The sequence below is a fragment of the Pelobates fuscus genome, chromosome 7 (genome assembly GCF_036172605.1).
Source record: "Pelobates fuscus isolate aPelFus1 chromosome 7, aPelFus1.pri, whole genome shotgun sequence".
NCBI lineage: Eukaryota > Metazoa > Chordata > Amphibia > Anura > Pelobatidae > Pelobates > Pelobates fuscus.
Window position 1 is genome coordinate 87,916,413 of NC_086323.1, and position 13,874 is coordinate 87,930,286.

The following is a 13,874-nucleotide window of genomic DNA, read 5'->3' on the forward strand; positions in this document are numbered from 1 at the left end:
ATGAATTAGTCCTTGCATGTTACCCAATATTTAGGTCAACTTTATAATATAGTTTGTAGAATTAGATCTAAAAGATATCACCATTAAGGAGGATGAATTCTGACGGAACAAATAGACTATTAGTAACTATGCTCTTATAAATTTGTTTTTATCTATAAGTTCATATTTCTTTAGGTGTGCATAGTAATGCTACATGTCGACTTCTGTTTTGATCCCCTAAATCATATATTCGTTTCATTACATAGTTTAGTGTCTGTCAGTGTTCTAAAACCTACATAAGAATATCTATAATTAATACATCTATGGAAACTGCAAACTGTGATACTGGTGTAAATATAAATCAGCCTAATCGTTATCATTAGATACCCTTTTTTTTTTTTTTTTTTTGCATCTTTCTTTTTTTTTTTTTTTTTTCTCATTTATCGTTTTTATTTATGCAAACTGCATCACATATCAGAGCATGTAAGGTACGATACATATATAAGAACATTGCGCGTACATATCCTTTACAGTCTTCAACATACAAAACTTAATGTGATGCATATAACGGTTTTAGTGTAGCTTTGTAAGGAATTTCGTTCTAACTGGGAAGGGGGATGGGGTACAGAAGAAAGAGGGGAGGGGGGTGGGGGGGGGCCCTGGACTCTTACACAATAATACATAATAGTACAAGTGTAGTAGCATAGCAGGTTGTTATGCAGAACATATTAGTTTGAACACACACTGTACTACTCTCCTGTCCACCTGGACTTCGTGTCTTATCTCGCCAAATGTTTTTTAAGAGGTCAGCCAGCTTGCCCACTCTTGTTCATATTTTTCCAAACGCCCTGACAGTTTATATGCCATCTTCTCATAAGCACTTATTGTATCCAATTTGGTTGTTACCACTTCCATTTGAGGGGCCTGCTTGCATTTCCAGTTACCGGCTATTGCTATTTTCGCTACCGTGAGTATATTTAAAACCACCTTTTTGTGGGGGTGTGTGCTAAGGTCAGGTATAGTATGGAGCAGATAGTTTTCTGGGCGTAGGGGTACGTTGAAACCCGTCTTATGAGAGATTAAGGTTTGGATTTGTTTCCAAAAATCTTGCAAAGAGGGGCATGACCAGAAGGTGTGGAGCATGGTACCAGTGCTTGCCTCACATCTCCAGCACTTGTCCGTAACACCTGTATACATTCCCGCTAACCTCTGTGGGACTAAGTACCACCTCATGTTCACTTTACAGTAGGCTTCCCACAATGAGAGGCCACTCGAAGCTTTTTTTGTGTTTTTCATTGCCACCTGCCAGTCCTCCCGGGGAACTTGATATCCTAGTTCCCTCTCCCATTTCGTCATGTATTGCAGTTTGTCAGGGATATTGTTGGTGGTGATCGCGTTGTAACATAAGGAAAGGGGTTTAGCAAATTTGGACAGCGATATTTGGCTAGGAGTGAATGCAGGGTCTATCTGTCCGCATAGTGTCTGTTTGCTGTGGGTTTGCAATATGTTTTTAATTCTTAAGTACAAATACAGGTCTCTCGAGTCTAGTCCTAATTTGACTTGAAGTTCTGGAAAAGGTTTTATCTCACCCCCTGACATAAGGTCACCCACCGCCTTGGCTCCTTTAGCCATCCATTTTCCTACCTGTATGTCTGGGGAGTAGGCTGCCAGTGTTAGTAGCGGAGCCTTTTTGAAAAGTTGTGTTGGGTCTAACACCAGAGGGCACCAGATCCTCCACGCCCTGAGCAAGATGCTCGAGCAGTGAAGGTTCGGGCCCACTGATGTCTTAGGCGTTGCACATGTCCATAAATAGTGAACAATGTCTTTTGTGTCCAGGCATGCATTTTCTAAAGACATCCATAATGGGGCATGGGGTGAATTATATTCTCTAATGAGCCTTATCCCCTGTGCCAGAAAGGACGCTTTGTAGTAGGCTGTAATGTCGGGAACGCCTAACCCTCCACTGTTGTATGGGAGACCCATACTTCCTTTGGCTACTCTTGGGGGTTTTCTCTTCCATACGTGTGCATTGATGGTGCTTTGGAACTGTTTGAGCAATGAACTTGGCAGGGAAATAGGCAGGGTTCGGAAGAGATACAGGATATGTGGCAAGATCATCATTTTAACCAAGTTGATACGACCTAGCCATGATACCTCCATTCCCACCCATTTGGCGAGGGTAGTTGTGATACGTTTAAGCATAGGGTAATGATTTTCTTTGGTTAATTTATGAGGGGATTTGGTGAGTTTAACTCCCAGGTATTGTATAGAGTTTGTGCGCCAGTCAAAAGAATGGTGCGACGTCAGCCTGTCCGTTACATCTTTTGGTAAATTAATCGGTAGAGCTTGCGTTTTGGATATATTGTTTTTGTAGTATGACACCAAACCATAGTCTTTCAACAGGTTTAAGAGGGAGGGCAGGGAAGACTCTGGTTTGGTAGTGAATAGCAAGATGTCGTCAGCAAATAGAGCAAGTTTTTTGGTACCCCCTGGGGTGTGCAACCCATGAATAGACGAGTCTTGTTTAATGATTCTGACTAAAGGTTCCAAGCACAAGATGAAAATTAAAGGGGAAAGTGGGCAGCCCTGGCGGGTCCCGTTGCGGATGTCAAATGTTTTGGATACAAAGCCAGTGCTAAATACCTTGGCTGAGGGGTTTTGATACAGGGCCATTATGCTAGATTGAAAGGCTGGTGGGAACCCCAGTTTAGCAAGTGTGAGTAGCATATATCTCCAATGTAGACGGTCAAATGCCTTCTCTGCATCGAGCGCGAGTAGAAGTCCCGCTTGCTTCGAGGCATTTGCCCAGTCTACCAGGTTTAAAAAGTGTCTGGTGTTGTCACCTACTTGTCGGCCTTGTACGAAGCCGGCCTGTTCTTCCGAGACCAGGTCCGGAAGTATCTGTTTTAGCCTAGAGGCAAGTAGCTTGGCGTACAGTTTGGTATCCGCATTTAAAAGGGAGATCGGGCGTAAGTTTGCGCATTGTGTGGGGGGTTTGTTGGGTTTGGGGAGAGTTACAATGTGTGCTTCCAACATTTCTTTGGGCATAATCCCTACATCTTTGATATGGTTAAACAGCGATGTGAGGGGACCGGTTAGCTGTTTGACTAGTGTTATGTAATAATAGTTGGATAGTCCATCAGGGCCGGGGGCTTTGTGTTTGGGCAAGGAGAGGATCGCGGTCTCTACTTCGTCTTGCGTGAAGGGGCTCTCTAATTGAGTGCATTGCGCCTGAGTTAGTCTAGGTAGAGGTGCTTTATCTAGAAAACTGGAAATTTCGTCATCTGTAGGTTGATGTGTAGTGGTGTTGGTCTCTAGTTGGTATAAAGAGGCATAATATTTTGCTAGCTCGTCTACTATATCTTGGGGGTTATACAGTTTATCCCCTGTATCTGAGGTGATGTAAGGAATTTTAGATTGTAACTTTATTTGTTTCGCTTTCCTTGCCAACAGTCTACCCGCCTTGTTACCTAATACGTAGTGTGATTGTTTCAAAAAACGTAAGTGGCGCTCGGTTGTGGCTAGGTGGAGGTTGTGTAGTTGCCTGCGGAGTATCATCAGTTTCTTGTGTGTGGATTTGTTTGGGTTTGTTTTGTGGATGGTCTCTATTTTAGCCAGGTCCTGCTCTGTACTTTCTAGCAGCGTTTTTTGACTTCGCTTGGCCCTAGCTCCCATTTGAATCAGTTCGCCCCTCACGACCGCCTTATGGGCCAGCCATTGCATGGTAGTGGACGACGGGCAGTTTGCATGGGTCATAAAATACTCCCCTACTCTGGTTTGAAGCCTCTGGAGGTGGACCGGCACGTCCAGTAGCCCCTCGTTCAGTCGCCATGTACCTCTACCTCTAGCTGGGTATGGTATGCGCATAGTCACTATATGTGGGGCGTGATCGGACCAAGTAATCGGACCTATCGACGCCTTGGTGGCAAAGGGTATTGTTTTAGTGTCTAGTAGGCAGAGGTCAATCCTCGTGTATGTCCTGTGGACTGCAGAGTAGTATGTGTAGTCTCTGCCACTCGGGTTAAGGCCTCTCCAAGTGTCGTAGTAGTAATGGTCATTCAATAATTTCCTAAAGTGTTGACCCAGGGAGACTGAGTGGAGTTGGGGTGATTTATTGTCTTCCCTTTGGATATCGACCTCAGGGTCTGGGGCGCAGTTGAAATCCCCACATATAATTGTGTGACCCATTTTCATGCTGTCAATCTTGCGGAAAACCTTAGTGAGGAAGGATTGTTGTTTAACGTTAGGCGCATATATAGATGCTATCGTCATCAACAGGCCATTTAGAGAGCCTACTAATATCAGTATTCTCCCATCGCGACTTGCGAATTGTTGGGAAGGGGTGAATACCCAATCTTTGTGAAAATATATAGAGACACCCTTGGCCTTAGTGGGGGACATTGCATCGTAGCTCTGGGGGTAGTGTTTAGTATAAAATTTGGGTGGGTTTTTAACACAAAAATGCGTTTCCTGTAAGCTAACAATGGCCGCTTTAGATTTGGACATCTCTACCATCGCCATTCTTCTTTTATGTGGGCTATTGAGGCCTTTAACATTTAGATTAAATATTATCAGGGAGTCACCCATAGTCCTGTGGGAACGCCGACTGGCGTTGGGGTTTAAAGGGAACACTTGCACCTCTTGTTGGGCGTTGTGGGGTCAGTCCAGAGCATAGGAGGTTTGGGGGGGAAATAGGGGAACAGAGAAAGAGTATAAATAACGTGCAACTATAATACAAATAAAGCGCCATTAAGAGCGTCGGCGCTCTTCGTGGGTGAGATGCGAGGGGGCATACGGCCCTCCTCGCAGTACTCATCCTGGGGTCGCACCGGTAAGACGGGCCGAGTGAGAAACAGCCTGTCATTAAGCGGTATTGTTCTCACCCATGTTGTCTGTATTTTGCCCCGTACTGTACTTTCGCGTATATGGTTTGGTTATTATCTACGGCCTAGAACTCATCTGGGGTAACTGAGGTGTAACATATAGATTTCACGTAATATTCACATTTGGTATTTGTCATACTCACAACCCAATGTATTGCATGGTACCCATCATGGTGACATTATAAAGGCAGAATGTCTTTTGGTTGGCATATGTGACAAAGTTCAAGTTCGTGACAGTCGGGGCAAGTACCAGGTCTCAGACGTGTTTTCGTGGCGAGCCCGCCATTTGCCATTCAGCACGTGGTCTATTCGGCGATTTTGAGCTCGCAGCGTCTCGGTCTTGTAGCGGGAACAGTCCCCATTCTTTCAGCAATCGCATCCCCACTTCCGGATCGTTAATAACGTGTGACTTGGCGTTTCTCCATACGAGTAGTTTTGTTGGGTAGCCCCATCGGTACTGTATATCGTTGTTTCTCAAAGTCTTTGTGACCGTAATAAATTCTCTGCGCCTGCTCATCGTCATGGCCGACAGGTCCGCAAAAAGCTGTACAGTAGCGTATGGGTCCGGTAGTTTAGGTAGTTTTCTTGCCGCTTGCAATAGAGAGTCTTTCGACGTATAATAATGAAAGCGCACTACCACATCACGTGGCGTGTCTTGCCGCAGGTTTTGCGGTTTCGGTAACCGGTGTGCTCGGTCCATGAGCCATTCATTATCCGCCATGTTTGGCACCACTGCTTTACATAGGGACAGGAGGAATTGTGATAGTTGGTCCCTCGTGACGGATTCTGGTACGCCGCGAAAGCGTATGTTGTTACGCCGTGAGCGGTCTTCCATGTCCGCGATTTTGCTTTTAAGGAATTGGTGTTCTTCCAAGAGGGATTGAACTGTGTCCGCCATGGTATCTTGCGCAGCACAAATATCGTCAGTGCGCGCTTCCAGATTGTTCGTTCTTTCCCCCAACTCAGCTATCTCCTTCTTAATGTCATTTGTGGCTTTCTTTAAATCCGATTGTAGGGAAAATCTGAAGTCTTGCAGCATGGCAAATAACTTCTTTTCAGTGACCGGAGCGTCTGTGTACTGCAGCTCCTCGCCTTCAGTGTGGATATTTGCGGCCTGCACTGTTTCCAGCTCCTCACCTCCGCCATCTTGCGCCGGTCGCGGCCGGTCACGTTTAGTCTGGCGGATCGGGTCTGTAAGTTTAGTTTGCTTTGCAGGGGCCATATCAGGTGTTGTAAGGGTATCTCGCCCGAGTGTCGGTGTCTGTCGGGTGGAATTGCTGCTGTAAATCACGCTTTAGGCTGTGCCGGACCGGGAGCTCTCACTCCATGCGTCCGTCCACCTCGGCAGTCGGCCACGCCCCCCATTAGATACCCTTTTTAAAATCTGTATAAATATATTAAATTAGTCCAAACTCCTAAACATATACTACTAAGCAAAAGTGAAAAAAGAGAGAACTTTTAAGTATATCGTAAAAGATAAAAAAGAAGAATACACGGCTTACCGCACGGAGCAACCACTACAGCCGCAAAGAGGAGAATAGACGTAACTATTTCGGCTCCCTTGAGATACCTGACACAAAAAGAGACATGGACCGCACACGTCATACCTGTGGGTGGTACTGACGTGTGACGATTATTGTGCACGAATTGTTTGCCCGACGTTTTTAGCTATTTAAACTTGTACAGGGAACCTTAGGACACTTATCGATTATACCCGGTTTGAAGAAGCCACGTTTGCTGTGGCGAAACGCGTCCCGGCTTTGTTTTAAAGCTCACTGAAGCTATTTTAATTATTTGATATATTATATTGTATTATTAAATCGATTTGTTTTTACGGATCCTGGTTCTCAGCATCGTTATATTCATCAGGGAGTGCAGTCCCTAATCTGCACAACGCTGCTAAAGTGAGTCAGTATATCCTGCCTCCTGTGAGTATTCACTTGGGACAAGTGTATTATATATCCAGAAATATTTCAAGCAATACTGTGCAATTGGGTGTACTTTTACTATTTTTCAGACCTCCAGTTTTACATCACTAATAGGGGTGGGTCGCCTGTACGGACCCAGAAGCTACCCACACCAGAGCTGGGTTCACAGCTCTTTGTTTGTGAGTGCGCTAATTACACAAATATATATTATAACATGCTATACAATTTTACACTATGTATGATTATTTTTCCTAGGTCATGAACTATTGATTTGATAGTGAATTGTTGCTTCAAAAAAAAATAATCCAAAAGGTGAATAATTTTTCGTTATATAAGCGCTACATTCTTGATTTGTTAATTTAGTATGTGCATAACCTCCTGTCTTCTATAGGCCTGGACAGAGGCCTGGATCCTCCCCAGATTGTCTCAGCATTCCGAGTGCGCAAGTCAGCTGTGGCACCTGAGGGAGCACCAAGAGACACCATTGCCATAACCCGGGATGTGGCTATAAAGTCTGAGATTATGAACCTCTTGCAGGCACTAAGGGCGATATACCATGAGGGCCAGACAGTGGATATATATGCCAATATCCTGTTCACAGTCCTCATGGAAAAAAGGAGATTGGCACCAGTAGCCAAAAGGCTCAGAGACAGCTCAATTAAATACCGCTGGGGAATGGAGGGTTCCCTTCTGGTGAACAGGGGGGGGTAAGAGCCTCATGATTACATCGTCGGGCCACCCAGAGAACTTCCTGAGCAACCTGGGAATGTCAAGCACCATACCGGCAGAGGCCTCCACAACATCATCACCCCAAAGACACCCCAAACCCCAAACCTCCACAACATCATCACCCCAAAGACCGAAGACAACAATAAACACAGATCCAATAAGGCACAGAGGGGTGCTATCAAGTGACAGAGTCCCACATCCAGAGACATTGCCCTCTTATACATTCATGCTGATCACACAGCGCTCCAAAACGCGAGCACTGTGACAGAGTGATTAGTTCTATTACCTGCTAATTTAGCACGTTTAATTTTAATTTAAGTATGTTTCCTTAATTTCAGTAGGTTTCCTTTCACACTTTCTCCCTATAAACTGGGTACCGCCAGAGCATATGGGACTTAGGGATACACAACCACCAGCTATACACATGCTGTTGTTTAGAGCCTGACAGACCACAAACTACTTTTGTATCTCAGGCCTTTGCGAGTATTGGTTCCCATACTACTATAAATTAGTGTCACTATTGTAAAGCGCATGCACAATATATTGATATTTACCATAAAAAGTAACAGACAGCATGGGCCAAGCGGTCCTGTTTATCACTCCAAACACCTACCTCCCCCGGCACCCACCTTCTGGGTGGGGGTCAAAAATAGTTAGCTACACAGTCTGTTGACTGAACCCGCGAACCATGCCCTAGCACTTAGAGCGGCAGTTAACCCACTAGCTGCAACAAACGGAGGGCCATTTAGGGAAGCCACTCCTGTATAGAATTGTTTTGGATCAAATCAAGTGTTTGTTTATCTGAGTATCTGCTCCTGTCCAAATTATTCAAAATAGAAGTGTGCATGCTCTGAAGCAAATCACACTGAGACACCAAGTTTCAGGTTAATGAAAAACTTTGGAATTTTTAATCAAGTGTTGGTCAAGTGTTAAGTGTCTTATCTTTACGCCTTTCCTCCAAACTGTGATGTCACCAACATCCTGGGTGCAGCTCTGGTTGAAGACGCCATCTTAATACATGATATCTTTACACAATGGGAGGGGTGCAAGCAGACATTTTGAGCAGTTAAACACAGGATGGCAGGGTGTGCTCTAGCAGCCATTTAAGTAAATAGACATTTTACTAACATTAATTTCTATCCATAACAGTCCCCCCTTAAAATGACTATGTACTAACAACTACAATAAGCATCTAAACATCTAAATCTGTCCCTAAGAGGCTGCAGCACATCTGTCCAACAAGCCTAGCAACTCTTTTGATGCTGCGCATAAGACGAACGGTGGCTTGTCCACCAGCCCCCTATCTACAGACTTTGCCAGTAAAAACAGACGCTAACCCTACTATCCTAAAATAAAGTAGCTTTGTTACTGGTGGGAATGTGCTTAGGGCACATTTACTTATTCTTTATCGTATAAATCCCATAGATCATTTATTCAATATTAATATCACCACAAACTCAAAATGAGCAGATGATCCTGGAAAAAAACTTTGACTGTGCGTAGGCATCTCAGCTTCCAGACGTGAGAGCTGCAGGGTAAGGAGTACGTCTGATTCTCTTTAGCTTCAAGAGGTCTCCTTTTGGAGTCCTCAGCTTCCCATTGATGGCAGGTAGTCAGGCATTATTGCCATAAAAACACCTACTTGTTGATAATTTTTCCAACAAGTAACTTTATTTTCTTAAAATGGAGTTCCAAAGGGTTGTTAAGATCAACACGTTACTTCCCATGGAGTAGAGGCAGGTTTGATTCTGGAGTGAATCCACGGGGTGATCTCGGCAACTTTCATGGTGTACTACTTGGCATGCGGTCTCTCCTCCTATTGGTGACTGGGTAGGCCTCTGGCCATCTTGAGAACATATCCACTATAACTAGTGCATATTCGAACCGGCCAGTCTTTGGCATTTGGATGTGGTCAACTTGGATTCTTTGGGAAGGGGTAGTGAGGTTTAGGTTTGGCCAGATGCTTCGGGGGGCTTTCTCCATCCTGCCTGGGTTGCATTTGGCACAGATGGCGCAGGATCTGCAGTAACTGTTGGTCAGAGAGGTAATTACTGGTGCTTCATAGTATTTGTTGATCAAAGAGTTCATGAGGGTCTCGGACAAGTGTGATGCTCCATGGGCGCACTGGACGACCACTGCTGAGTACATACTCTTGGGTAAACAGAACTTGAGATTGTTGGAGTACAGCCCGTCTTTAAGGATTGCCCCTTTCTGTTTCCAGCTTCGCATATCTTCAGGTTTAGCAGCCGCTTGCTGTTCCTTAAGGAGCTTGAGGTCTGTGGGTAAGGTCTGCTTGGTGAATATAGGTATGGGAGTTTCTTCAGCGGACACTCTTCTGTCCACTTCCCTTGGCACACGTGTAGCTTGTTTGGCGGCTTGATCAGCTAGATAGTTGCCTTGTGCTTCCTCCAAGTTCAGTCTTCCATGAGCCTTTACCTTCAGTATGGCCACTTCTTCAGGGATGAGTAGGGCATCCATCAGCTCTTTGATAGCCATACTGTGCTTGACTGGCGTGCCAGTTGCTGTGAGAAATCCTCTTGTCTTCCAGATGAATCCGAAGTCATGTGCCACGCCTAGTGTATATCTTGGGTCAGTGTAGATATTGGCGCCTTCAGAGATCTTGCATGCTGTGGTGAGAGCTTGTAACTCAGCTTCTTGAGCAGACATGGATGTGGGGAGGGATGCTTGGAGTACTTTATCCACAGTAGTGACAGCAAATCCAGTATGGTATCTTGTTCAACAGCATATCTGGAGTCATCCACAAACAGGGTGAGGTCAGGTTCTTGTAAGGCAGCTTCATGCACAGTTGGGAGGTGTGTTGTTTCCATTTTCATCTGTTCGAAACAATCATGAGGTGCATCTGGATCTTGGTCTGTGGGTGGGGTTTCAGTGCATGTTTCTGTGTGGAATCGGGGATAGCCAGTTGTCTTGCAATTCAGGGTTCGCTTGGTGACACCTTCTTCTGAAAGCTGGGTCTGATCTGCAGTGTTCCAAGATTTGGCCAAAGGGCCAAGTTCTTTCCATGAGGTCTGTGGGGAATTTTATGGAGATGTGGGGGACAGCTGTGTGGTATAGATTTATGGAGATGTGGGGGACCCAGTGGTGGTATAGATGAGCTACCTCTGGAGGCAGGTGGACTAAGGCTAGAAAATTGCCATTAGGATCACAGAACAGTTCTGTTATGGTGAGCTGCACCTCCACCAACTGGAACAGGTCTTCTTCATAGTAGGGTTTGGGTCCTGGAGTATTTATAAACCATCGGGTGCAATGAGGGAAAGGCTGAGTGTCCTTCATTCCCCCCCTGGTAAGTGTCAGAAGAGTGACCGGGTTGAGGGAGTAGCACCTCTGCAGGGAGACATTGTCTGGCAGCAGGATAGAACATTGTAAACAAAGGTGGCGAGCAGCTGAGAGATGTTCGGGCTGCAATGTCATGAGGCACAAGAATTGTGAGCTGATGTCCAAGTACCAAATCATGTGTCTTGTCAATGAGGGTCTAGCTGCAAAAACTGCACGAAGACAGGAGGGCCACATTTGCCACAGGGTCCAGTTGGCATGAGTAGTAACCAATAGGGTGCTGGCGGGTGCCATGGGACTCTGTGAGGACTCCAGAGGCATGACCTTGTCTTTCAGACACAAACGACTTGAAAGGTTTCTGGTAGTCTGGTAGGACCCAGGGCTGGGGCAGTGGAAATAGCACGTTGTAAGGTAAAGAAACTATGTCTTGCCTCAGGGGGCAGAGAAATGGTTTAGTCTTTAGGGCATCATAGAGTGGTTGCATGAGGATGGTGGCCTCTGGTATCCAGGCTCTGCAGTAAGAGATTTGGTCCAGAAAGGCATGGGGGGGCTTGTGTGCTGTGGGAGGATAGATAGCTGAAATTCCTCTCACCTTGCATCCTTGTTCAGCACGAGAACAGAGTAGATCCTCTGAATCACACTCAGCAGTAGGGAGATCATCAGCACAGAGGAGGAGGTCATCCACATATTGGAGCAGGACCACATCAGGGTGAGACCTTTTCTATGAGTCCATGATTGAAGCCATTGTCTTAGCAAACTGACTAGGAGAGTTTTGAGCCCCTTGAGGCATGACAGTCCAGGTGTATTGATTCATACTGGCATTGATTCTACTGGCCCTTTAAGCACAGTCGATACACTGTGCTTAAAGGGCCAGTAGCCACATAATAAAAATCCATCATGCCCAAATACTGTCTTTAAAGGGCAATACCCCCAGGGCCATAATCACTGGGCAGGAGGTGAGCCATCAGCCCCCTCCAGGAAACTGGGGCGTACTCTGGTATAGGACCCAGTCCGCTACAACCACAATATTACCACCTTTGTCAGATGGTTTAATGACAATGTTGGTGTTTGATTTTAGCTCATTAAGTGCTAAGCTTTCTCTTTTGGTGAGGTTACCATTAGATCTATATTCAAGAACCCTTTCATCCATAGATGTAATGTCCCTGCAGACCATCTCTAAAAAAAACGTTCTTATATGTTCTTATATTCCTTAATTTGTGGGGTAAATTTACTTTTAGGTCTAAGATTAGTATTTGGCATGGTATTTGGTTCTAATCCATCACCAAGATTGAGAAGTTCCACTAATGTATCTAGACAATCTAGATCATTAACATTAAGACCCAGGCTTTGAGCTTTATGTTCCTTTCTTATAGAGTGGTACTTATGGAGAGCCAATTTGCGGGCAAAGAGATGTAAATCCTTTGTCCAAATACATTTGTTAAATTGTGGTATGGGGACAAATGATAAACCTTTTGTAAGAGTCTGTATCTGTATGTTTGTCAGGGTAATTGAGGATAGATTAACAACTTGAAGGGTTTTAGCGGTTAGTAGCGGTGTTTCCGTTGGCCCCTGTTCCTTTGTGATTGTCTCTTTGGACCCTGGAATTCGTCTGCCTGTTTGAGACCTAAAAAATCAACCCCCTTTTTCAAAATGCTTTTAGGTGTTTGGTTAGTGTTCACGTTGGTTGTGTTAGTGGATGTATTCAGTGTGGTTTCTCCTTCTGTGTCAGTGGAATCATACTCAGTGGAATGGTCCGAGTCTACCTGCACTCTCTTTTTGAATGAGCGGTATACTCAAAATCTGAAGTGTCCCTCAGAAATTTTTTATGTTATTTGGTCTTAATTTGCTGTGAAAATCTATCCAGGTTATTTTTGAGTTTCACTTCCAAATTCTCAAACTGCGGGTCACTTTTAAATTTCTGTACCTCTTCTATTGTAGTGTCTATCTCTTTTTTAATAATAGTTAGTCATTGTGTTTCGTATTCACAAATGATAGTCATGAAAGTTGCAAAACATTTAGCTGCTGCTTCCTCCCATTCTTTATGAAATCCCTCTAAATCTATATTTCTAGCTGGGGGTACCTAAACCCTCAGTCCCCTAGGAATAATGTTTTTTGAAATATAGGTGTTAAGTGTTCAAATTTCCCAGCTTGTACGTATCTGGCGTTTAACCCCTTAAGGACCAAACTTCTGGAATAAAAGGGAATCATGACATGTCCCACATGTCATGTGTCCTTAAGGGGTTAAAGGCTCTTGTAAGTTTGTTAAAACAAGTTTGTATATTGGGAGAGGGGAGCGACTGAAGTGAAGAGGTATTGGAAAAAATTGAGTCCGCATCTGAGCACCAATGATTCACATCCACTTTGTTAGATAGGAAGCCAGCCATCTCTAAAATGTAATGGGTATGGGATTTTGTAAATATAACTCTCAAAAATAAGAAGGGAAAAAGGTGGTAAGGCGCAATAACACCTAAAGGAATGAAATACAAAATGGAGAAATAAAGTAAACAGAGCCCAGGTCAGGAGTCCAGATACAAGTCAAGGGCTCATGAGCTGCACCACTGTAACCACCTAATAGGGAGCTCTAATGAGGGGGTAACCCTCCAAAATATGTAGGTAATAGGAGTAGGTGATGTGTAGAGTCCCACAAGGGGAAACCAACATCAGGAGAGCTCCACTGTATAAAAAATGAGGAAGGGAGGCCCTACCATTAATCAATCTATTGATAAAAGGGGATATGCAAACAAAAAGTATAACTTGAAAAAAAGGGAGATCTACTAAACGGTGCCCAGGGGATCAATTGTCTGGAGTACTAGCTAGCATCTAAGTTCCAGGTCCCCTAGTGTCCGACTGACAGGAATACATTCAGGGCAGATACTTTATATCTATTGCAAACAAGAACCCAAAAAGCATATATGGTTTAAACACATTTACCCTTCCCTTAACCCTTCCCTGTCCCCGTACTCAATAATCCCCGTACTGCCACTTGCTATACCGCACACGGCACCACAGAAACCCCCCACTCTGCACTGCTGTCTGCTACACCGCACACAACACCTGCAGA